The sequence below is a fragment of the Phyllobates terribilis genome, unplaced genomic scaffold (assembly GCF_046119375.1).
Source record: "Phyllobates terribilis strain yellow unplaced genomic scaffold, ASM4611937v1 Scaffold_8__6_contigs__length_399053987, whole genome shotgun sequence".
Taxonomy (NCBI): Eukaryota; Metazoa; Chordata; class Amphibia; order Anura; family Dendrobatidae; genus Phyllobates; species Phyllobates terribilis.
The window spans coordinates 156,188,636-156,213,907 of NW_027362768.1; the positions used below are offsets into that span (position 1 = coordinate 156,188,636).

At 46.1% G+C, this 25,272-nt stretch overlaps 1 protein-coding gene across 2 annotated transcripts in view; it reads left to right on the forward strand.

The window, feature by feature from the left end:
* The window catches only part of COL24A1 (collagen type XXIV alpha 1 chain), a 322,172-nt gene that overhangs the window by 12,458 nt on the left and 284,442 nt on the right, over positions 1-25,272 (forward strand). The window lies entirely within an intron of this gene.

Sequence of the window (25,272 nt, forward strand, 5' to 3'; positions counted from 1 at the left end):
GAGAATGAACGAGCGCTCAATTGGTGGTGACCCAAACAAATATCCAGATAAACCTACTGTATTTATTTAGTTTACTCACTTATATAGCGCAATTAATTCCACAACACTTTACAGCCATGATCATTACTGTCCCCATTGCGACTCACAATCTAGATTCCCTATCAGGATGTCTTTGGGGTGTGGGTGGAAACCGGAGAGCGCAGAGGAAACCCAGAAAACATGGGGAGAACATACAAACTCCTTGCAGATGTTGTCCTTGGTGGGATTTGAACCCAGGACCCCAGTGCTTCAAAGCAACAGAAGTAACCACTGAGCCACTTTGCTGCCTGTATAAGAATGTATGTGCAAATCTGCCTTAAAGGGGTATTCACAACTCCAAGATCCTATCCCAATATATGGTAGGAGTAATAATAATAATATTAGCAAATACCTCCAATTAGAAATGTAGTATAGTTCTTCTGATTCTCTATGTCGCTTACCCCATGTGCAGGACATTGCAGTAGATTACATATCCATGGTTATGACCACTAACAGCTAACTAACTGTCACTATATGAGTGGTCATAACCATGGATACCTAAGCTACTGCAATGCCCTGCACATGGGGTAAGCGACATAATGTATTAGAAAAACTATACTACCTTTCTAAATGGAGGTATTTGCAAATAATATTATTACACCTACTACATATTGGGATAGGATCTTGGAGATAGAAATACCCACAGTATATGAGACCATGTTGAGAACATAACTAAAAAATGATTTTATAATGTTCTCCCTATTTCTATTAAGTAAAGCCAATAACAGAGGCGGAGTACTCCTAAAATGACAAGAAACTACAGGAAACGGAGTAACCAGTAGAAATAATTGAGGTCTATATAGAATGAGGAATCATTCATGTGCAGGAGGAGACACGGTAATGTATTGGACATGGGAGCAATGCTCATATGGTACCATGAGGGAATATCAAAGAAATGCATATAATAAAACATCCAATTCAATTAAGCAGCAGATCAAAACACCCAACCATGGTCAAATCCTTAAAAAAGTGCAATGTGCAACATATAGAACACTATTGCTTACCCATAATGGTCCAAAGCCATGGATAATTCTCTCCCTACAGCCCCTGACGCGCGTTTCACGTACTTCTTTTCCCCTGCTTTATCAAAGAGGTACCTTAGAAATAATTGAGGTCTACATAGAATGAGGAATCATGGAACATGTTTAGGAGACACGGTAATGTATAGGACATGGGGGCAATGCTCAAACGGTACCATGAAGGGAATATCAAAGAAATACATATAATAAAACATCCAATTCAATTAAGCAGCAGATCAAAACCCCCAATCATGGTCAAATCCTTTAAAAAAGTGCAATGTGCAACATATAGAAGACTACTGCTCACCCATAATGGTCCAAACCTGTGGATAATTCTCCCCCTATAGCCCCTGACGCGCGTTTCGCGTACCTGCTTTATCAAAGGGGTACCTTTGGTGGTTTATGGTTACTCCATTTCCTGTAGTTTCTTTATCTACGACACATGTCTCAGTTGCCCTTCCATAGTTATGTTCCTGGAATTTGAACCTTAACTTTAAAACTTTGGGCTTCGTACTGTCCAATTTCTTAGCCTCTAGGAGATATAACTCAAGACAGTACGCCATGAAAGTACATATGGCAGCACATGAAGTGCCTATGGCTTCTTAGTACAGAAGAACTCCTTGTGTATCGCACAGACTTAAAACTCATGGCTCTGTCTGTTGAAGACAGATAGTCATCTGCACTGGTACCAGTTCTTGGTCTCCTACCAAATACACCCTCAGCTTTCTAGGGTTCATAATGTGTTCCATCTGATTTCAGCAAATTGGAGTGTCTCCCTGTGTTTGGCACCACAATCCTTCAGCTACATGAAAGTTTGTGGCTGGAACATGCAGCTCATCTGCCAGGTCTTTTTTTTTTTTTGTACTTTGCGTCGACATTCCTGATGGGGACCCATCGTTTTTTCATCAGCGTGTGTATTTCATTAAATACCAGCAATGGAGACAGCGAGAGAGAGGAGCTATACATCGAGCACAATATATGTAAACAGCAGAAGGCAGAGAGTGATTAAATCATTATGTGCATGTGTTTCATTAGCCTTCGAGATCAGAGGCTGACACTGGGAAATGTTCCATTGCTTCTAGAAATAACTTCAGCGAAGAATATGCACTTAGCTGTAATAAAATTCGGTGACTTCTGAGGAGCACCCGAGGTCTTACTGGAGCTTGTATATGGAGGGCTCATACAGATATGTGTGGCATTGACTTATTTTGCATCTTCCTTTGAAAAAAAAATAACACTGTTGAATTGGTTATCTCTCATTCTTTATGACTTGCCCCCTGGGCCGTGGGGCACTCGGAACCGAGCAATAGGGAGACGATGGGGGTAGTAGTGGCGACCCGGTCCCGTGGCTCAGGGTGGTCAGACCAGTGGCAGTCTTTTAGATGTTTTAAGAGATGTTTGACTACGCCACCCGTGGATTGCGGTTATTAGGAACCGCCGCTGCAGGGCAGACCGCTGGGGCTGATGATATATGCAGCTGGGATGGTGTGACTCCCCACGGGAAGAGTGCGGCCCCAGAGCAGTGTAGTGGATGGTGGGAGTGATGGTGGTGAGAGTCCCAGTACCGGTAGTGCCGGAGGAGCGAAAAAGCACACAGACAACGTACTGCAGTCCAGGGTCTTTACTCACGGTTAATATCCAAGTCACTTCTGCAGGGAATGACTGCCCGAGCCGTGCGGCGTCCACCAGGTGAGGGGCTCGGTCAACTCCCAGGCAGCTCAAGAGTATGGCTCAAGACCCCCTTTTGTCCTTTCTCTGGCCTGCCTCACCAGTGACCCACTTTTGTCCAGCTGCCGCGGACTTGTGCGGTTAAACGTGGGCCCCGTCCTCCGCTGTCCTATATGGTGCTTTCCTAGCCGGTTTGATGAGGTGTCGCACCAATAAATGATCACGACGTCCGGTCTTTGGCTGAGGGTAGTTTCTCCTCCACCAACTTGGGATCCGGCACCCTTAATCTGCCTGACCCTTCACCCTGTATTCTCGTGGGTTCTTAGGGTCCCTTCTGCCTTCTTGTTCCTGAGCCCTTCTGTTTCTCTGTCTCTCCTCCGTCTTTCCTGTTCCTTCTTCTCCTCCCTTCTCGTGGAGCTGGGCTGAGGTGACACCACAGCTCCCCTTCGCCTCCTCCTCGGCTTCTCACTAGGCCCTCAAGGAGTAGAGCTCCTACAGAGCCTCTACTCCCTGTCTTCTCCTCTCTGGACAGAACCTAGATCTAAGATGGTGCCCACCTTTTATACCTCCCTCTGACCATGAGCCCAGGTGACCAGCAACCAATGGGCTCCTTCCTACGCTCAGGAACCAACCCCTATCTGCCCCTACAGCACTGGGTGTTCCACCCCCCCTCCCCACTCCAGACAGGGACATAGTCGGTTGTGCCTGCACTTCTGTCTAGTGGGAGCACCGTTGAGCTGTCCCTCGGAAATGGGGTGTGTGTGCTGTATGCAGCTAACTGAGCCCTGGTCCATACTCCATCCTTACCCGGGAGTGGAATACCACACCTCTGGCAGAGGTGCAATACCCCTGTAGCGGTCAAACCCTCGGGGCGCTACATTTACCCATTTTAAGACACAGAAAGGTTTAATCAGGGTTTTGTGAACTTTCAAAACTATGGCAGACCCAAAAACAGCAATCCAAGTGCACTCAATTTTATGCTGGACTCCATATTAGTGAATGCAGAAATCCGCACATGTGCAGCCAGCTGTCGAGGTATCAGGAACAGAAGATTGGGGGATCCCAGGAGTGGGATCTGCATCTATTCACAAAACAACAAAAAAGTGCATACAACCCTTTAGGGATAGAGACTTCATTACACCAAATTACCCGAAGGGTAAATAGATCCATATATCCTATAATTAAAGCCCTAGCCCCCTGAGGAAGCCTGTGAAGGTGAAACTTGTTGGGGTGGCTATGTATGTTTTTTACCTGCTGGTTGAGATCTAAGATATAGTAACAGTTTACCTTCAAAACAATTAATATACAGTCACGGACAGTAGCCGTGATGCATGTATGTAGATAGGTTAAACAGAAAGAACTGTTACTCTCCCACCTCGACTACTGCAACCTTCTACTCTGTGGCCTCCCTTCCAACACTCTCGCGCCCCTCCAATCTATCCTAAACTCTGCTGCTCGACTAATCCACCTGTCCCCCCGCTATTCCCCGGCCTCTCCCCTCTGTCAATCCCTTCATTGGCACCCCGTTGCCCAGAGACTCAAGTTCAAAACCCTAACCATGGCACACAAAGCCATCCACAACCTGTCTCCTCCATATATCTCTGACCTAGTCTCCCGGTACATACCTGCACCCAACCTCCGATCCGTATAAGATCTCCTTCTCTACTCCCCTCTTATCTCCTCTTCCCACAGTCGCATACAAGATTTCTCCCGTGCATCCCCCCTACTCTGGAACTCTCGACCCCAACATATCAAACTCTTGCCTACCGTGGAAACATTCAAAAGCAACCTTAAGACCCACCTCTTCCGACAAGCCTGCAACCTGTAGTAACCACCGCTCCACCATACCGCTGCATGACCAGCTCTACCCTCACCTACTGTTTCCTCGCCCATCCCTTGTAGATTGTGAGCCCTCGTGGGCAGGGTCCTCGCTCCTCCTGTACCAGTCGCCGTCACGTTTTGTTAAAGATCATTGTAATTGTATATGAATGTATACCCCTTTTTTCACATGTAAAGCGCCATGGAATAAATGGTGCTATAATAATAATAAATAATAATAATAATACTATGACAAATGTACCCATATGTAGGGTACTAAGGATAGCTTAATACAGGTTCACATCAGCAATAAAAATTTAAAATATTTAAATATTATATTGACCTCTTTTAGATTTAGTTTAATAAAAGTCATGTTTTAACATCCCTTATGATGGGATCTATTTACCCTTCGGGTAATTTGGTGTAATGAACCTGGATCTATTAGACATTTATGGTATATTCTATGGGCGTATGATGAGATGACCCCTTTAATATCCTACCCTGAGGATGGGCCACCAATTGGAGTTCCTCAATAACCCCAATACACAGCACATTTATACTAGACAATGAATGGGGCAATCAGCGGTTTCAGTGGTCAGGTCACTGGTGATCAGTGACCCCTTCACATTCGATCCGATGGAGAGAAAAAAAAGACATTGAAAAACTGGAGCAAGTTTAGAGAAGAGCTATCAGGATGGTGAGCGGACTGCAAACTATGTCCTACGAGGAACGGTTAAAGGATCTGTGAATGTTTAGCTTGCAAAAGAGAAGACTGAGAGGAGACTTAATAGCTGCCTACAAATTTCTGAAGGGCTGTCACACTGTAGAGGGATCATCCTTATTCTGATTTGCACAAGGAAACACGAAAAGCAATGGCATGAAACCGAATGGGATAAGATACAGATTAGATATTAGAAAACACTTTTTGATAGTGAAGGTGATCAATGAGTGGAACAGGCGTCCACGAGAGGTGGTGAGTTCTCCTTCAATGGAAGTCTTCAATCTGTCTGAGATGGTTTAGTGAGTCCTGCATTGAGCTTGGGGTTGGACACGAGGACCCTGGAGGTCCCTGGAGGTCCCCTCCAACTCTAACATTCTAGAATTCTTTAATTCTGTGATTATATGAGAGCGAGAAGCAGAGTCCAGGGGTGAGTATATCGTCTTTTATTGTTTTACAACGATCGAGTGGAGAACCCCTCTAAGCACTGTGGGGTCATTTAAAAAAAATGAATGATTGATTATTCATCTGCTGCGATACTAAAGTTCAGGGACGGGTATAGTGAGATGCATTCAGAAAACCCTGCCTTGGACTCTAAAATCTTTTTCTGCCCATGGTGTCACAGAATGAGTTTTCCCTGTGAACTTAAAAAACGTTACTTCTAGAAGATAACATGGTCTGATATGTATATAAGCCACTACTTTTAGGTGGTATGCATGGCTCCATTGGAAGACAATTTTCAGGATCATAGAGTCATGTGTGTGAGGTCTTTTAATATCTTTTGGAAGTATTGGTATTTTACTACATGCAGTCCATAGACAACAATGTATCCACACCATAGATAAAAGTTAACTAATAATAAAAAATAAAGTTAGATAATAGATAAAACTTTGGACACATTGTACGAAGAGAGCAATCACTGGAGAAGGACATCATGGTCGGAAGAATAGAAGGAACAAGACGAAGAGGAAGACCAGCAACCCGGTGGCTTGATACTAACAAGATAATGGTGGCGAAGACCTTGGTGGACCTATTTAGGCTGCACAAGATCAATGTTTCTACAGATCCTTCATCCATCAAGTCGCCATGGCTCGAGGTCAAGCAGAAGGTCGTTAAAAAAAATAAAATAAAAAATGGATAAAAGTTGTACACATTGTGTATTATGAGCACCTCTGTTAAATGCCCCATAAATTAACATTGGCTCTACTGTATAATGAAGACCCTTTAAACCATACATATTACAGAAGAAAAATACATTTATGATGAAGACAGGTCATCTTCAACTGAAAAAGGAAGGAAGAGTTAGAGGACCAGTGTGTTTCTCGCCAGCCATTTTCTAGGTATATCTATGTTTGCTTGCCTGGTTGGATGGATCCAGAGACAATAAAACAAGGAAAACAATATTCTGATTTAATAGGGGTTACTTATATCAAGTTCTTTCTTGAGACTAGCGAATATTAAAGCTACAAAGCCTGTTCTGCTGGTGGGTACTAGAAATTTTGCAATGCAGAATCATTTCTGGTTGCTAATATACTCAGCACTTTAATGGCTGAGATGCAAAGCGTGTCCTAGTCTATCTATTTGATTCTGCAGTGCAATCCCATATATCCCTATCTGTGCGCTATATACATCACACATCATCAGTCAGTCCAAGCCCCTGACCATGCACTTAATCCATCGCTTGCCTTGGCCTCCCCTCTGTCGTCTGGCAGGTTTCTTATCTAGCGTGCAATGCTGAACCCTGATCTTCTAAGGGTCTTACAAAGAAAATAACTTGCTCACTGAGCTTGTGCTATGTACCAAGTGCCTGTGCTCACACCATTAACAAAACTGCATGGTAGGAGATGTGTGCGCGGAGTTATGAGAGAAGATGCCTCCTTAGCGGTGACTAAACAACAAGATGACGCCATATAACCCTCAGTTGAGCATGGAGGACCTTACCTAGCAGATCCCTATGGGGTTTGTCTTGTGGACTTGAACAAATAGCATTAACATGTTGGTTCATACTTAAACTGACATCATTATTGGTCATACATACCAGTAACAATCATCAAAAGGGAGCAGCAAATGGCAAAACACTTAAGATGGTCATACATTTTAGGCTACTGATTGAGAAACCTATATGACTCAATCCTCCCCATACACATGAACACTTAGCCGGGCATTCCCATGTTCTCAATAGAGACATGGGGATAAGATGCTGCCAGACACCTCTGATGGTGGTTTAATGCCTGTAAAAAAAAAACGAAAGGATCAGGCATATTGAAATCCAACAGCCCCACCTTTCTTTCCTTAACATTGGCTGCAGATTAAATGGTTAACCTGTCCTGCTATAATGGTCTAACTTAGCGGCATCAGACCCATGCTGCCCAAACCACAGGAAGCATGAATCAGACACTGGCTTGATGTTTTACTTTGAGATGCTTCAGTGTTTCAGAGTAAACATAACTTGAAAAGTCGGACAGGTCATATGTGCCTGAGGTGACTAATCAGAGGAAGGTCCACAGCGGCTTCTCCCCACTACGATCCCTTTGGGGCAGCATGAATCAGATGACAAATTCCCTTTAATCAAGTGTGGATGGTACCAGGCACCATGGTATCAAAGAAAGTACACCTGCCTTATCAGGTCTAAAAGATGTATCTAATCATGTATGCAGTTTGCATTGTAACATCTAGTGACCGATCTGCTTTAATACAATGTCTGCTCTTTAATCAGATGAGTTTCATAAATCTACATATACGTGATGAAAATGGGAATGGACTATAATCTAATCTGTATAGTGATGCCCCGATTCTCCATAAGGGCTTATTCAGACAACCGATTTTTCACATACCAGAAAAACCGACCAATTTGTTGATCAGATTCTGATGGGAGCTTGATGAGAGTGTGGTCCAAGTGTCATTCGTTTTTCTTGTACGTTCTGAAATAAAAACAAAAGTTTCTCCACTTCCTAACTTTTTGCCCCCTGTTTGCCCAACCCGTCCTAACTTTTTATTCTTTTGCATGTTTGTCACACTTAAATGTTTCAGATTACAAAACAAATTTAAATATTAGACAAAGATAACACAAGTAAACACATATTGCAGTTTTTAAATGAAGGTCTTTATTATTAAGGGAAAAAGAAATCCAAACCTACAGGGCCCTGTGTGAAAAAGTGATTGCCCCCTTAAAACATAAATTATCTGTGGGTTATCACATCTTTGGAAAGCTGAGTACAATTTCCCTAGCCACACACAGGCCTGATTACTGCCACACCTGTTCTCAATCAAGAAATCACTTAACCAGGACCTGCCTGACAAAGTGAAGTAGACCAAAAGATCCTCAAAAGCTAGACATCATGCTGCGATCCAAAGAAATTCAACAAATAAGAAACAAAGTAATTGAGATCTATCAGTCTGGAAGAGGTTATAAAGCCATTTCTAATTCTTTGAGCCTCCAGCAAAAGAATGAGAAATCAGGAAGGGGCAAACACTTTTTCACACCACTGTATGTCTCCATGGGAGTTAAGCTGTTGTCAGAGGGATCACTCTCCCCATTAAAACATAAATCATTGGTTTAAAACCCGAACTTGCAGGTCCATTGTGGATTTTTTTCTCCGCTACAAAATTGACATCCTGCAGATTCTACAACTCCCAATGAAAGTTGATTTCTGCATGGAAAAACTGCATATATGGGTAAGATTGGTAAAAAAAATACTATATTCTGCTGCGGATCGCTGGATTGCTAGGGGATGACTTTTAAAATGTTATTTCTACTTTTCTGGATTATTATTACATGCCAGACATATGTTACAGATTATTGGAACATAGCTAAACATTGTCAGGTAGGAGAAGGACATTGCATATAGTCACATATTGTATATTATACTTTTATTATTTGTTTAGACTCTGTAAATGAACTGTAGCATATTCATTAATTATGTTTCTTGACATTGGTAAAAACTGCAATAAAATCCTGAGAAATGTCCCATCCAGCAATACTCCAGTGGAGAATACCAATAACATCTGTTTGTTTGCTTCATTTTCTATATAAAAACATCTGTTTGTCCAGCTGCTGCCTGAAGATTATACCCATTATACTCGTTTTATTGCAGTTCATAAAAATTCTGCTGGCCATTGTGTTCTTTACTTTTGATTATGACCATTCATTGATGCTAATAATGGGGGACAAAACATGTAAAGGTATATAGATATACCAGGTGTCAGCATGCAGTGTCTGGCGTCACGTGTAGATCACTCTTTTGCTTTGCTCTGGCACGTATTATTACAGTATAGGCTCAGGGCGATGGTTATGGCGCCACTTTGTCCTGTTAACCTTGCAACCTCCAATTTTATAGCAGTTTTATTTAGCCCTTACATACTTTATGTATGGAGCTATTTATTAATCATTGTATTTTTGTATTATTTGAGCACTTTGGCAGTATACAGTATATTTGTTATGTTTTTGCATTTTATAGCCTTGCAGTATTGTTATTTTAGGTAACAATACAAGTGTTACTTGTCCAATATATAACTTGGGTACCATAGTCTATGACGCTGATAACTAAGCACTTTTATTTGTATTCTGTACACCTGTCACGATTCCACCCCTAAATGTGTCTGGGATGCAGTTATTGACGGCTCAGTGCCAAGTCTGATGCAGAGGCGTGCTGAAGCTGTCAGTACTTTGATTGACAGCTCAGTGTCCAGTCTGATGCAGAGGCGTGCTGAAGCTGTCAGTACTTTGATTGACAGATCAGTGCCAAGTCTGATGCAGAGGCATGCTGAAGCTGTCAGTACTTTGATTGACAGCTCAGAGTCCAATCTGGTACAGGGGCGTGCTGCAGCTGTCAGTACTTTGATTGGCAGCTCAGTGTCCAGTCTGATGCAGAGGCGTGCTGAAGCTGTCAGTACTTTGATTGACAGCTCAGAATCCAATCTGATGCAGAGGCGTGCTGAAGCTGTCAGTACTTTGATTGACAGCTCAGAGTCCAATCTGGTACAGGGGCGTGCTGGAGCTGTCAGTACTTTGATTGGCAGCTCAGTGTCCAATCTGATGCAGAGGCGTGCTGAAGCTGTCAGTACTTTGATTGACAGCTCAGAGTCCAATCTGGTACAGGGGCGTACTGAAGCTGTCAGTACTTTGATTGACAGCTCAGAGTCCAGTCTGGTGCAGGGGCGTGCTGAGCTGTCTGTGTTTTGATTGACAGCTCAGACTTCCAATCTGAGACTAGGAGGTGCTGGGCTGTCTCCAGGTGTTCATTATCCCAGTTGATTTCCCAGCTACTTAGCTGGGCTGTTAGTCCAAGACCTCTGCCAGACATAGCTTCAGCTAAGTGTGCTTGGTTTTCTCTGTGCCTTGGGTTTTTCTTGATGATCTTTCGTTGCCTGACCTTGGACCTCGTTCTGACCCTCCGTCTGTTTTACCCCTTTAATCAGACCCTCCATCTTCCTGGTATTTTAACCTTGGACTGTTATCTGACTACACATTTGTCTCTTCCCTCTGTTTATGACGTACCCTCCTGATTTTTGGCCTCGGACTCCTTGACTATCCCGACTTGAGAAGTAACTCAGCGTCACAACACCATTGGGAATATCAATAGAAGGTCCTGTACGATGAACTGTCCAATTGTAAGGACAGTCCTGATTATGCTTCAGGGATAATGAACAAGTGAACCCCACCAATCCCAAATATTTATGATCTCCACCAGTTTTCCATACTAAAACTGGTCAATTCCCTGGATTCGTAGCGTACCAGCACTCAGCTCCCCACCAGAGTTCCCATCTTGGCTTTTTATTTTTTTCTGGACAGCTTCTCAAAAAATCATGGACAGCTACAGTAACTTTTTTTGCGGACACATTAGACAACCATAATAAATCATTAAGATTATACGTGATACATGTTTACAGACCATAAATTCGATATGGAGACATCAGCTGCATTCTCCTGACCTGAGCTTGACCGCCTGTATTTCTATGCAGGTCAGGAGAGCCGACGGCCAGTCCAAGGATTGCGATGCTTTCTTCGCGTGAGTGATACGGCCGACTGACTGCACCTGTAGATGCATTTAAGAGGTTGAAAATGGAGGAAGGTGTCTTTTCTGATGCCCATGGACCCCCCCTTCTTCCACAACATGATTATGGGGTGCCGATGATACATTGTTATGGCAGGCGAGGGATTTACTGAAGGTCCCCCCATGTCAGCCACATGTGTATATAAGAGATGGCTAATTTTATAATACACTGCAATATTACAGTACCGCAGTATATTGAACAAGTGCTTAAACAATAGCAGGTTCAAATATTTTTCAGGACAAAGAAAAGGTATAAAACCTGAAGAAAAAAAAAAAAATTTTTACATTTGCCTAGAATGTAAGTAAGATCTAGCCATGTGCATAATTGTCCAAACTAATAAAAAAAAAATCACAATATATATATGACGCGCCCCCTGGGCCATATTCTTTAGGGGAATACCCGGAGCCGGATCAGATGGGGGTTGTAGTCTCCGAGTGGCTGTGACCCGGTCCGTGCCCAGGGTGTCAAGCTCAGAGTATGTGGCAGTCCTACAGATGTTATAAAGTTCTTTATGTCGACTACGCCACCCGTTGTATTGCGGTCACTACGGCCGCCGCTGCAGCAGGGTCCGCTGAGGCTGATGGTGTTGGTGCAGCTTTTGATAGTATAACCCCCAACGAGTGGGGTATAGCCTCAGGGGGTCAGGTGCAGAGGATGGTGGTTGTGGTGGTGCAGCATAGATGATAATTAAAGACAGAGTCGGGTTGTGCAGTTTAGGGTATTTACTTACTGCTGATGTTCCGGTCACTCCAGCTTCAAGTGACCACCCGAGCCGTGCTGCGTCCACCAGGTCCTGGATTCAGCCAACCCCCAAGCAAGTCCGGAGCGTGACCCTGAGCCCTCCTTCCTGTCCTGTCTTCTGGCCGTCCCCACCAGGGATCCACCTAGGTCCAGCTCCCTCGGGCCTTCTGTTGGGAGACCCTTGGCCTTGGGTTCCCTGACCCTTCACGTGGTTTGCCTTCAGGGTGGATGTGGTGGGTGGCCGTGGCAGATCCTGCCCAAGGCCTCCGGTCTCTGGCTAGGGTGTGCTTTAGCCCCCACCAGTTTGGGATCCGGTACCCTTTTGCCAACTCTTCACCCGATGATGGACTTTGGGTTCTCAGAGTCCTTTTCTTTCACCCCCTCTGGGTCTTTCTTCCTTTCTCCTCTCTCTCTCTCTGGGGCTGCTCTGCTCCTCTTCCTCTGCTCTGCTCTGACAAAAGGCTGACAGACTGACCCTGTTCTTTGATGGTGCCCACCTTAAATACTCCCTCTATGTGTGAGCTCAGGTGACCAGCACCCAATGAGCTCCTATCTTTACCCAGGCTGCTCCCCCTATCTGCCCCTACACTACTTGGGATGTTCCACCCCCCTCCCACTCCAGCCAGGAACAGACTCGGTCGTACCTGCACATTTCTAAGTGGGAGTACCGTTGGTCTGTTCCTCGGAAATGGGATGTGTGTAGTGCATGCAGCTTTCTGGGCTCAGATCCACACTCCATCCTTACCCGGGAGTGGAATATCACACCTCTGGGTTGAGGTGCAATACCCCTGTAGCAGCCGAATCCTCAGGGTGCTACATTCCCCCCTGGTAAATCACAGCACGTCCTCGGGCTGTAAGATATGAATCACCAAAACATACATTTTTTTTTTTTTTTCATAAACATATAAAACATCATATAAAACATTATATATATATATATATATATCAATAAAACTTTTCATATTAATAACATTCTTGTAGACTTTTCCTCGCTTCTAGCTCCTCCTCCGGACACTGTGCAACGTGTGACCGGGTAAAGTGCGACAGTCTTTGGAACTCGTGGCTTTCCTATAAAACCAGTAGGGGCGCTTTAGGAAGCGCAACTATATACAAGGGATATGGCCGCTCTCAGTCCTCGGCCAGGTATTAGGGAGGAATGACCGCTCTCAGTCCTCGGTCAGTGGGATTTAAGGGATAAACGGGTAAACAGTTCACACTTGCTGGTCCCAACGGGGACTGTATTAGCAACAGTTCACTGTGCCCCGACGGGCAACTATATACAGCTTGTACTCTGCTGTACTTAACGACGGCGTCCTCCTGCTCTTTCTTTGTGGTTACCTTTAGCTTCAGACCCGTCCGGGTCCTCTTGTTCTTCCTCCTCACACCGCAGCTCTTCCTCCGTCAGGCGATGCACATGGAGGGCGTAGGGTCCTTTGGCACACTTGTGCCGGGTGAAGGTGACCTCGTCCCCGATGTAAAGGTCACGACCTCTGTGTCCCTCCGGTAGGTGGGACTCAACGTCTCTCCTGGTCACTAAGACGTCGCCTGGGGTGCGGTGGTCTCGGATGAAGCCCCACTCATGCTGCATGTTAAACTTGATCACAGTCCCGGTGGTGCGGGGACTATGCGCTGCACGGGGGTCTCTCCTGGCCCGGCTCTTCTGCTCCGCGCTCCTTATCTGGGCTTGTTGTTCCCGGACCCGCCTCTCTCTCCACTCCCTCTCAAAGACCTCGAGCTGCTGCCGGCAGCACTCTGCACGCTCCGCTGCAGCTGCCCGGGTCTCCTGAGTGAACCCCATGAGGTCTTCCCCGGTGGGGTCCCACTCAAACTGTGCTTCTGCTAGCGGGGGCGAGATCCTCTTAACGGGCTTTGGAGCCGGGATCAGGGGTTCACACATGGGCCTTGCCCTCTTTTGGAGCTCTTGTTCGTAGTACTCCCTGGGCCAGACAAAGGGCTGCCCGTCCGGCCATGTGTGTTGGGCGAACAGATCTTCTCCCAGATGCGGCACTTTAGGTTTTATGGGCGCGGTGGTGGTGGCGGCGCCCGGGTTGCCCAGGCCTTGCGGCCAGGCCTGGGGCACCTGGAAAGTGAAGGGCACCGTAAGGACGGCGGCGCCCTGGGCTACTTGGCCCTGCGACCAGGCCGGTGGCTCCGCGGAGGTAGGGGGCGCTGTTGGTATTGCGGCGCCCGGGGGTACTAGGCCTTGCGACCAGGCTGGTGGTACTTCCTGCTTGGTCACGCTCGGGGTCGAGGCGTGTGACGTCACAGGGGTCGCGGCTCCCGGTTGAGGCCTAGTCTGCGGCGGTGACGTTGCAGCGACGGGCACGGCAGGGAATACTTCGGGCTCTGCGACGGGGAGCTGGGGCAGGTACGCGGTTTCCCGGTTTGGGGTAGAGACGTCCCCTTTACCTGCCTCCTTTCGTTCGGCTCCCTTCTCGGCGCCGTCTCCGGCCTTCAGTCCTCCTGCGCCATCCTCAGAGGCGGTCTGTCTCCTCGTCTTGGGTGGCGTGCTCCGCTGACGGGTCTCGGTCTGCTGGGCCATCTCACGGCTCCACTCCGCCAACGTCTCTCGCTGCACCCGGGCCATCCTCCGTGCGAGGCCCTCCAGAGCGGTCTGCGCACACTCCCGGTCTCGGGGGAGCTGTGCTAGGACCTCCACTAGGCCTAGTGGGGTCGTTGCTTCTAGCAGGCTCCTGACCAACGGGTCGGTGCTGCTCTGCTCTCCTTCTGCTGTTCCCGGCAGGCTCCTGGCCAGCGGGCCGGTGCTGCTCTGCTCTTCTCCCATCTCCGGGTAAGCTTCTTCTGGACTCAGCTCTAGGCTTCTTGTCTCCGGGTGCGCTCTCTCCAGACTGCTCCAGGCGACACCCATCTTTGTTCTCTTCTTCTCAGTCCTCCCACTTCGAGGGCGGTCCCGGGGCCACTTGGTGATTGTCAGCTCCAGGGGCAGTTCTTTCACGCTGACAGACACCTCTAGCATCACAGTCTCTGTTGGTGGGGGCGGTTTCCACTTTTGGCGCCATTTTCGGTCCTGGCCCACGATGGGAGGTGGCCTCTTGCCACCCTCTGGCACGCCCATAATGGCGTCCGCTCTTCCAAGGCGGGAAACCTTTGGAAATGGCGGGAATCGTCTCCCAGTGGCGGGAAACTCTGCAGATGGCGGGAAAAAGCTGTTAATGGCGGACAACCGGCGGGAAACGACCTGTGATGGAGTCCGATGGCGGGGACCCTCCGGAACCGGCAGGAGACTTCTTTTTGAGGTAAACTCGTTCTTTTCTTCAGGCACGCAGTACCCGGTTGTTGTGGGCACGTAATCCTGCCGACTAAGCCAAAGTTGACGCGCCCCCTGGGCCATATTCTTTAGGGGAATACCCGGAGCCGGATCAGATGGGGGTTGTAGTCTCCGAGTGGCTGTGACCCGGTCCGTGCCCAGGGTGTCAAGCTCAGAGTATGTGGCAGTCCTACAGATGTTACAAAGTTCTTTATGTCGACTACGCCACCCGTTGTATTGCGGTCACTACGGCCGCCGCTGCAGCAGGGTCCGCTGAGGCTGATGGTGTTGGTGCAGCTTTTGATAGTATAACCCCCAACGGGTGGGGTATAGCCTCAGGGGGTCAGGTGCAGAGGATGGGGGTTGTGGTGGTGCAGCATAGATGATAATTAAAGACAGAGTCGGGTTGTGCAGTTTAGGGTATTTACTTACTGCTGATGTTCCGGTCACTCCAGCTTCAAGTGACCACCCGAGCCGTGCTGCGTCCACCAGGTCCTGGATTCAGCCAACCCCCAAGCAAGTCCGGAGCGTGACCCTGAGCCCTCCTTCCTGTCCTGTCTTCTGGCCGTCCCCACCAGGGATCCACCTAGGTCCAGCTCCCTCGGGCCTTCTGTTGGGAGACCCTTGGCCTTGGGTTCCCTGACCCTTCACGTGGTTTGCCTTCAGGGTGGATGTGGTGGGTGGCCGTGGCAGATCCTGCCCACGGCCTCCGGTCTCTGGCTAGGGTGTGCTTTAGCCCCCACCAGTTTGGGATCCGGTACCCTTTTGCCAACTCTTCACCCGATGATGGACTTTGGGTTCTCAGAGTCCTTTTCTTTCACCCCCTCTGGGTCTTTCTTCCTTTCTCCTCTCTCTCTCTCTGGGGCTGCTCTGCTCCTCTTCCTTTGCTCTGCTCTGACAAAAGGCTGACAGACTGACCCTGTTCTTTGATGGTGCCCACCTTAAATACTCCCTCTATGTGTGAGCTCAGGTGACCAGCACCCAATGAGCTCCTATCTTTACCCAGGCTGCTCCCCCTATCTGCCCCTACACTACTTGGGATGTTCCACCCCCCTCCCACTCCAGCCAGGAACAGACTCGGTCGTACCTGCACATTTCTAAGTGGGAGTACCGTTGGTCTGTTCCTCGGAAATGGGATGTGTGTAGTGCATGCAGCTTTCTGGGCTCAGATCCACACTCCATCCTTACCCGGGAGTGGAATATCACACCTCTGGGTTGAGGTGCAATACCCCTGTAGCAGCCGAATCCTCAGGGTGCTACATTTATATATATATAACCCAAGCAGTGAACGCTGTAATGAGAAAAAAAAATAGGAAAGGCAGAATTGTTGGCTTTCAGTCCTTTTGCGTCCCAAAAAGAGATCAGAAAGTTGTATGGTAATGATAAAAACAGTTCATGTCACACAAAACATAAGCCCTGATACAGCTCTATTGACCAAAAATGTAAAAAGTTATGGCTCTTGGAAGGCGAGAAGGAAAAATTGAAAGCAAAGAGGAGCCCACTGGGCCTCTAAAGTTCAGTGGTCTGTGTGACGCCTCAAAGCCTCCTGTAAGCCCTTTACCCTGGGAGATGGTGGACTCTGAGTCGGGTCCTGTGATGGAGAGATGGGGTGCAGCCGTGGCCCGGACCCGCTCCGTGCCCAGGGCCGTCACATTAAAAAAAGATGGTATGGGTTTATCCGAGTTGAGTGGCTGATTACGACTACGCCACCTGTGGCACCTGGTGAAGGCCACCAGTGCCGCTGCAGTCCGCTGAGGCATGGTGTTATGGCGGCCATCGTTGTTACTACTCCCCACAGGCGGAGCAAGGCCTCAGGGCAGAGGGACAGGATGACGGGGGTAGTAGTAGAGGAGACCTGGTGCTGCATAGTGCGGTGTAGTGCAGAATAAAGAGTCCGGAGGCCATAGGGGTGAACTTCCAAGGCTTTACTCACGAAAGAGATGGCAGTAGGAAGGCGACTCCCTGCTCCTCGCGGGGTTCTGCGGTCACCAGAGACGAAGGGGGTCCGACAACCTCCGAGTAAGTCCAGTGTTAAATCAGGACCCTGCACCAGAGTGTTCCTAGACTTCAGCCCAGGTCCTTTCCTGTCTGTCTGTGTGTGTGTGGATAGGCCGGGTCTCCCTCTGAACTTCACTCAGAAAAAGGGTACGGGTGGCAGCGCCATTACTTCCTTTACCCGGTGGGATCCTCAGGGCCTACCGGACGTGGAGTAGCAAGGTCAGGTGTCGGGGGCCAGTACCCCTCTTGCAGCCGGACTCCCTCTGAGTATATCAGGTGGCGAGGACAGGTGGCGTACACCGCTCCGTCTGTATCCTCCCTGGGATCCAATTGCTGTGGAGCTACACTCCTGAGCTCCGGGCCTTCTTGGTCATGGTCCTTGACCGGGTTGAGACATTCATTGTCTGCAACCTGCCCCTCGACCCAAGGCTTAAGGTACGAGGGCCGTGTCTCCGTCCTCTGCAGGCCCACACAGGATCCACGCTCAGGGAGGGAGATCACAATCCAAAAGACAGTCAAAAGAACCAAGAACCAAGATGGCTTTATTATTAAATATGAAATTTTAAGTGTCACTAAAATGTGAGTCCTCCTCCCTCACCCACTGGATGGTTCCCCTATCTCTTGGTTCCCCAGTCTCCCGATAACCAGGAGGGCAGCACCTAGTGCATTCTAGCCCCCTCTGGTGGAAGAAGTGTGGTGTTGGATGTGAAGGAAGGGTCCTGATCATCACACTGTTCTTACCTCAGAGGAGGAACACTACACTCCATTAAAGAAGTGCAGCATCCCTGTGGCGGTTGAACCCTCAGGGGCGCCACAGTCTGCATACACCTGGAGGCCCACCTGTAAGGTACAATAGGGATAAACAAGCTTTTAATGGGATTTTCAAAAATGTCAATCTAACATGTAAAATCTGGGTATTACTTTTTTCCCCAAATGTGCAGAAAAAGATGTTAGTGTGAACACTGGTGGACACAGACAGAAAAGAGCCCCTCTGCAAGATCAGTATATGGGTCCTTTGCAGGCCAATAGATCATCATAATGCACAATTCCACCTGCTTTGGATGTGGTGGTGGCCCGCTTACCTCTTTGGCAATGATATGTCCGCCCCTGAGTATGAACTTTTGTATATATCCCTGTAACTACACCTATGCATCCATGGGTTTCATCCAGGTCCGGCTGCACTCTTTGCAGGGCCATCTGACAGTCCTTTACATATAGATTTTACATGAAAAAAGGAATGTCAGGTATTCAAAGTGAGATTGACCAAACAGCCTGAGGTGGGGATGGTTTCTAAGTTCATACAAACTTCTCCTTTGCCATCTTTAAAACATCTCTATACTAAAATGATAAAATATATAAAATCCATTCTAATTCAGGATTTCCAAGCTTGGAGAAGGAATATACAACAGAAACTTACATGTCACAGTTTTGCTGAGTTGTGTTTGATTACAGGCTCGTACAGACGACAATAAGAATCAGACGAGTGCTACTGGCCGTTTCATCCCCATATTGTTCTATGGGGTTGTGCACTTGTTCAATTTATTCCTCTTACTGAGTCTGTAAAAACGCAGCATGCTCCGAGAATTGGATGGCACTCGCTCATTCATGTCTATGGGTCCATGGAAAACATTGTCACTAGGATGACATCTGAGTGCAGTATGATTTTCACGGACAGACTGGTTGGAGAAGATGGAGAAACTTTTTTTTTTCTAAATTCTCAACATCCTAGAAAATTCGATTACACTCTGATCAAACTTTGAGTGTGATTAGCACAATCGGACCGATTTTCTCGGAGGAGAGAAAAACAGTTGTGTGACCCTAGCTTACCAGGGTCACACAACTTTTATTTATGCCTATATAATGCCCATCACGGGTGGATATACCATTGGTCCAACCTGGGGCCCAAGAGGGAAGGCGGCCACTACCAGCTCCAAAGTAGGTGGAATTCTGCATTATGATGAGCTTTTGGCCAAGGGCCCATGTGACTTTCTTGACTCTCATGACTGTGTCCACTCCTAATGCCCATGGTATGATAAAGAAGATCCAGGGGGTACATTACCATGGAAAGTTAAAAAAAAGTGACCTTGTCACCTCTGACATCTGATTGTTTGGTTAACAGTTGTGTTTACCGTCTACCCGTCTTTAGATTTACTTAGATTTACGTGGCCCTTGGGATGTGTCAGCTGGTGGTCACACATATAATTGGGGTTGTACTCAAAGAAGGTGAAGTTGGGTGTTGTATACACAATGCATAAGAATTAAGGAAGAGGCTGGAGTCCAGAGTGTTTTGCTAGTGGTGACGGGTTTTAACCTTTGTCTGTACATCATGGTCAATGGTGACAGTGGCAGACATGTTACTGGTGAGTTGTTGCTCAAAATGGATTTTACATTATTATTATTATAGCACAATTTATTCCATGGCACTTTACATGTGAATATTATATAATGTGGTCGTGGTGGCCATATTTTCAAAAGTGACACCAGGAATTGTAGCCATATTGTCGGCACTTTTGAATTAGCTTCTTGGTAAAGTTTCACTTAGTTATTGAACATGGCAACTAAACGACATCTGTCTTCAGTGTCTGGAAAGCTAAATCAAAAGTGACATCCAACATAACAGCAATTCCTGTTATCACTTGTTGTCACACATTGTCTGGATGATATATAAAAAACAAATAGCCTAGCCTTTAAGGATTTTTGGGATTTTTTGGGGTTGTTGGTGCAGATGCGGAATATTAAACAATTTTTTCTGTTGGATTTGTATGTAATTGGAAGCAGGCATAGGGCCCATTAGATTTCTCTGCAAGAGCCCTAAAAAAGTTTTTTTATGATTTGGTAAAACTCCTGTTCCCTGGCTGACGTATGTTTCGCCCTTGGCTTTCTCAAGGATTGAGATTGACTCCTTGAGAAAGCCAAGCACGAAATGTACGACGGAGTCTTGGGGTCCTATACTTTATGCTATTTCTCTCCTACATGGTATGACGTTCTTATAATATGTACAGTGCCTACAAGTAGTATTCAACCCCCTGCAGATTTAGCTGGTTTGATAAGATTTAAATAAGTTAGAGCCTTCAAACTGCAAACGAGAGTAGGATTTATGAACAGAAGCATAAATCTTACAAACCAAAAAGTTATGTTGCACAGTTGAATTTTATTAAATTTTAAACATAAAAGTGTGGGTCAATTATTATACAACCCCTATGTTTAATATTTTGTGGAATAACCCTTGTTTGCAATTACAGCTAATAATCGTCTTTTATAAGACCTGATCAGGCCGGCACAGGTCAGTGGAGTTATCTTGGCCCACTCCTCCATGCAGATCTTCTCCAAGTTATCTAGGTTCTTTGGGTGTCTCATGTGGACTTTATTCTTGAGCTCCTTCCACAAGTTTTCAATTGGGTTAAGGTCAGGAGACTGACTAGGCCACTCCAACACCTTGACTTTTTCCCTCTTGAACCAGGCCTTGGTTTTCTTGGCTGTGTGCTTTGGGTCGTTGTCTTGTTGGAAGATGAAATTACGACCCATCTTAAGATCCTTGATGGAGGAGCGGAGGTTCTTGGCCAAAATCTCCAGGTAGGCCGTGCTATCCATCTTCCCATGGATGCGGACCAGATGGCCAGGCCCCTTGGCTGAGAAACAGCCCCACAGCATGATGCTGCCACCACCATGCTTGACTGTAGGGATGGTATTCTTGGGGTCGTATGCAGTGCCATCCAGTCTCCAAACGTCACGTGTGTGGTTGGCACCAAAGATCTCGATCTTGGTCTCATCAGACCATAGAACCTTGAACCAGTCTGTCTCAGAGTCCTCCAAGTGATCATGAGCAAACTGTAGACGAGCCTTGAAATGACGCTTTGAAAGTAAAGGTACCTTACGGGCTCGTCTGGAACGGAGACCATTGCGGTGGAGTACGTTACTTATGGTATTGACTGAAACCAATGTCCCCACTGCCATGAGATCTTCCCGGAGCTCCTTCCTTGTTGTCCTTGGGTTAGCCTTGACTCTTCGGACAAGCCTGGCCTCCGCACGGGAGGACACTTTCAAAGGCTGTCCAGGCCGTGGAAGGCTAACAGTACCATAAGCCTTCCACTTACGGATGATGCTCCCAACAGTGGAGACAGGTAGGCCCAACTCCTTGGAAAGGGTTTTGTACCCCTTGCCAGCCTTGTGACCCTCCACGATCTTGTCTCTGATGGCCTTGGAATGCTCCTTTGTCTTTCCCATGTTGACCATGTCTGAGTGCTGTTCACAAGTTTGGGGAGGGTCTTAAATAGTCAGAAAAGGCTGGCAAAAGAGATCTTTAATCCACACATGTGAAGCTCATTATTCTTGGTGCCTGAACTACTTCTTAATACTTTAGGGGGGGACCAAACAGAATTCTTGTGGTTTGAGGGGTTGAATAATAAATGACACTCTGAATTAACTTTTAACGTTTTAAAAAAAAAAAAATATTTGCTGCAGTGCATTTCCCACTTCCAGGCTGATCTACAGTACAAATGTCACAATGCCAAGTTAATTCCGCATGTGTCAACCAGCTAAATCTGCAGGGGGTTGAATACTACTTGTAGGCACTGTATATGCAGTGTATCTATTTTTTGTATTTACACATTTAATGATTGATTTAATAAATATAGGCTCTTTCATCTCATATACAGTGCCTTCAAGTAGTATTCAACCCCCTGCAGATTTAGCTGGTTTGATAAGATGCAAATAAGTTAGAGCCTTCAAACTGCAAACGAGAGTAGGTTTTATGAACAGAAGCATAAATCTTACAAACCAAAAAGTTATGTTGCTCAGTTGAATTTTATTAAATTTTAAACATAAAAGTGTGGGTCAATTATTATACAACCCCTATGTTTAATATTTTGTGGAATAACCCTTGTTTGCAATTACAGCTAATAATCGTCTTTTATAAGACCTGATCAGGCCGGCACAGGTCTGTGGAGTTATCTTGGCCCACTCCTCCATGCAGATCTTCTCCAAGTTATCTAGGTTCTTTGGGTGTCTCATGTGGACTTTATTCTTGAGCTCCTTCCACAAGTTTTCAATTGGGTTAAGGTCAGGAGACTGACTAGGCCACTCCAACACCTTGACTTTTTCCCTCTTGAACCAGGCCTTGGTTTTCTTGGCTGTGTGCTTTGGGTCGTTGTCTTGTTGGAAGATGAAATTACGACCCATCTTAAGATCCTTGATGGAGGAGCGGAGGTTCTTGGCCAAAATCTCCAGGTAGGCCGTGCTATCCATCTTCCCATGGATGCGGACCAGATGGCCAGGCCCCTTGGCAGAGAAACAGCCCCACAGCATGATGCTGCAACCGCCATGCTTGACTGTAGGGATGGTATTATTGGGGTCGTATGCAGTGCCATCCAGTCTCCAAACGTCACGTGTGTGGTTGGCACCAAAGATCTCGATCTTGGTCTCATCAGACCATAGAACCTTGAACCAGTCTGTCTCAGAGTCCTCCAAGTGATCATGAGCAAACTGTAGACGAGCCTTGACACGACGCTTTGAAAGTAAAGGTACCTTACGGGCTCGTCTGGAACGGAGACCATTGCGGTGGAGTACGTTACTTATGGTATTGACTGAAACCAATGTCCCCACTGCCATGAGATCTTCCCGGAGCTCCTTCCTTGTTGTCCTTGGGTTAGCCTTGACTCTTCGGACAAGCCTGGCCTCGGCACGGGAGGACACTTTCAAAGGCTGTCCTGGCCGTGGAAGGCTAACAGTAGTTCCATAAGCCTTCCACTTACGGATGATGCTCCCAACAGTGGAGACAGGTAGTCCCAACTCCTTGGAAAGGGTTTTGTACCCCTTGCCAGCCTTGTGACCCTCCACGATCTTGTCTCTGATGGCCTTGGAATGCTCCTTTGTCTTTCCCATGTTGACCATGTCTGAGTGCTGTTCACAAGTTTGGGGAGGGTCTTAAATAGTTAGAAAAGGCTGGCAAAAGAGATCTTTAATCCACACATGTGAAGCTCATTATTCTTGGTGCCTGAACTACTTCTTAATACTTTTGGGGGACCAAACAGAATTCTTGTGGTTTGAGGGGTTGAATAATAAATGACACTCTGAATTAACTTTTAACGTCTTTAAAAAAAAACAAAAAAAACAAAACAAAAACAAAATTTGCTGCAGTGCATTTCCCACTTCCAGGCTGATCTACAGTACAAATGTCACAATGCCAAGTTAATTCCGCATGTGTCAACCAGCTAAATCTGCAGGGGGTTGAATACTACTTGTAGGCACTGTATAACTGATGCAATGAGAATGAAGCCTTTAGCTCCTCTTAATTATACATTTAAGGCATACGTTTGCTGTGAACTTTCTTATATTCCTTCTGTGTATTGCTCCCCCACAATTTTACATATTTTAAATTGTATGTACCAATGTACCAATAAAATGTATATCTTTTTGTGTTTGGTTATTCAACCTATTGTGTAGTCATATATATTTTTTCGTGAATATCCATTAATATCAAATATGGCTACTTTTCTTCTATTTAGGTGTGTTTCACTGAGTTCAATGATTAGTTGCAGCACTGTCGACGTGACGTTAGCATTGCAAACAATAATAGATACTGAGACTCAGTGCTGGACCTGGGGAGAGGGAGTAAAACACTGCTTGTTCATCCGGCTTCTAGTCTGATTCACGGTGGCAGCCAGATTTAATTATTGCGTCCAGTATCCTGTACATCACTTGAACTTACTAGGCCGCACGATGACATGGCACCACGTCAGGCCTAGTCTGTAGGACTCACACAACATAATGACATAGCGGGTGATAGAAAGCACCAGAGGCGCTCAGTGCAGAAGTGAAGACCAGCTGCCACAGAGGACTGGATTGTATGCCGGACAGAGTTGCCAACCATTCAGAAATTCCAGGACAGTCTGTAAAAAAAAAATGTATGTGATTTTTAGGAGGCTGAAGAAACTTTATACAGAATACTTTGACTTTAATTATCATCATTTTACAGTGAATACAGTTGATGTCTTATATCGGAATTATGGGCTGTGGACATGGATCATTTATAATTATGATTTATTATGGTGTACATTTCAATGTGACTGTAAAAAATATTGTCGGTCCCTGATTTTTTGGTAAGCTGTCCAGAAAAAAAATAAAAAGTCAAGTTGACAACCCTGATGCCGGACCAGGGCAGCATGAATCAGTTTGCTCATCTCTAGTGGTTATGCTGTAAATGGCTATAATGGAGATAACTTCTTAAAGGACCTTGCACAGAAATCTATGGGTCCCTTTGTCTGCCTCCAATTTCATACACATCCAACAGGAAAAAAAATATCTCAATATTTCACGGAATGCCATTTAGGGTATGTTCACATGTAGCTTTTTTGATGCATTTCTTTTTTCACATGAAAAACGCAGACTATGGAGGGAAAACAGATTTCTCGATATTGTCTTTGTTGCCCATAGCAACCAATCACAGAGCAGCTTTTATTTTACGAAAGCTGTTTAAAAAATGAAAGGTGATGTCTGATTGGTTGCTATGGAGACTAAAGGCAGTTTTTCTTTTAGACATTTTTTTTTAATAAATGGGGCCTACTATCTGTGTAAAACAGCGCTGTATAAAGAGTATTTCAGAGGGACACAAAGTTCAGTGGTTCCATATTACAGAGTTTGCATCCATCTATACAGACAGCTCCGCCATGAGGCCTAGCCAGTTAAGATGTACTGGATACTAATCACTTCAAAGTCAAAATTTATCTACTAAATATTTATTTCATGTCCTTTGACAATAGTGTGCATCTGTTATGTACGCTAATACAAGATTAAAGTTTATTTGACCAGAACAAAAAAAAAGCAGGAGAAATGGCAACCAATCAGATTGCTTCTCTCATTTTCCAATCTGCCTTAGAAAAGTGAAAGCTGTAATTGGATTGGTTGCTATGTGT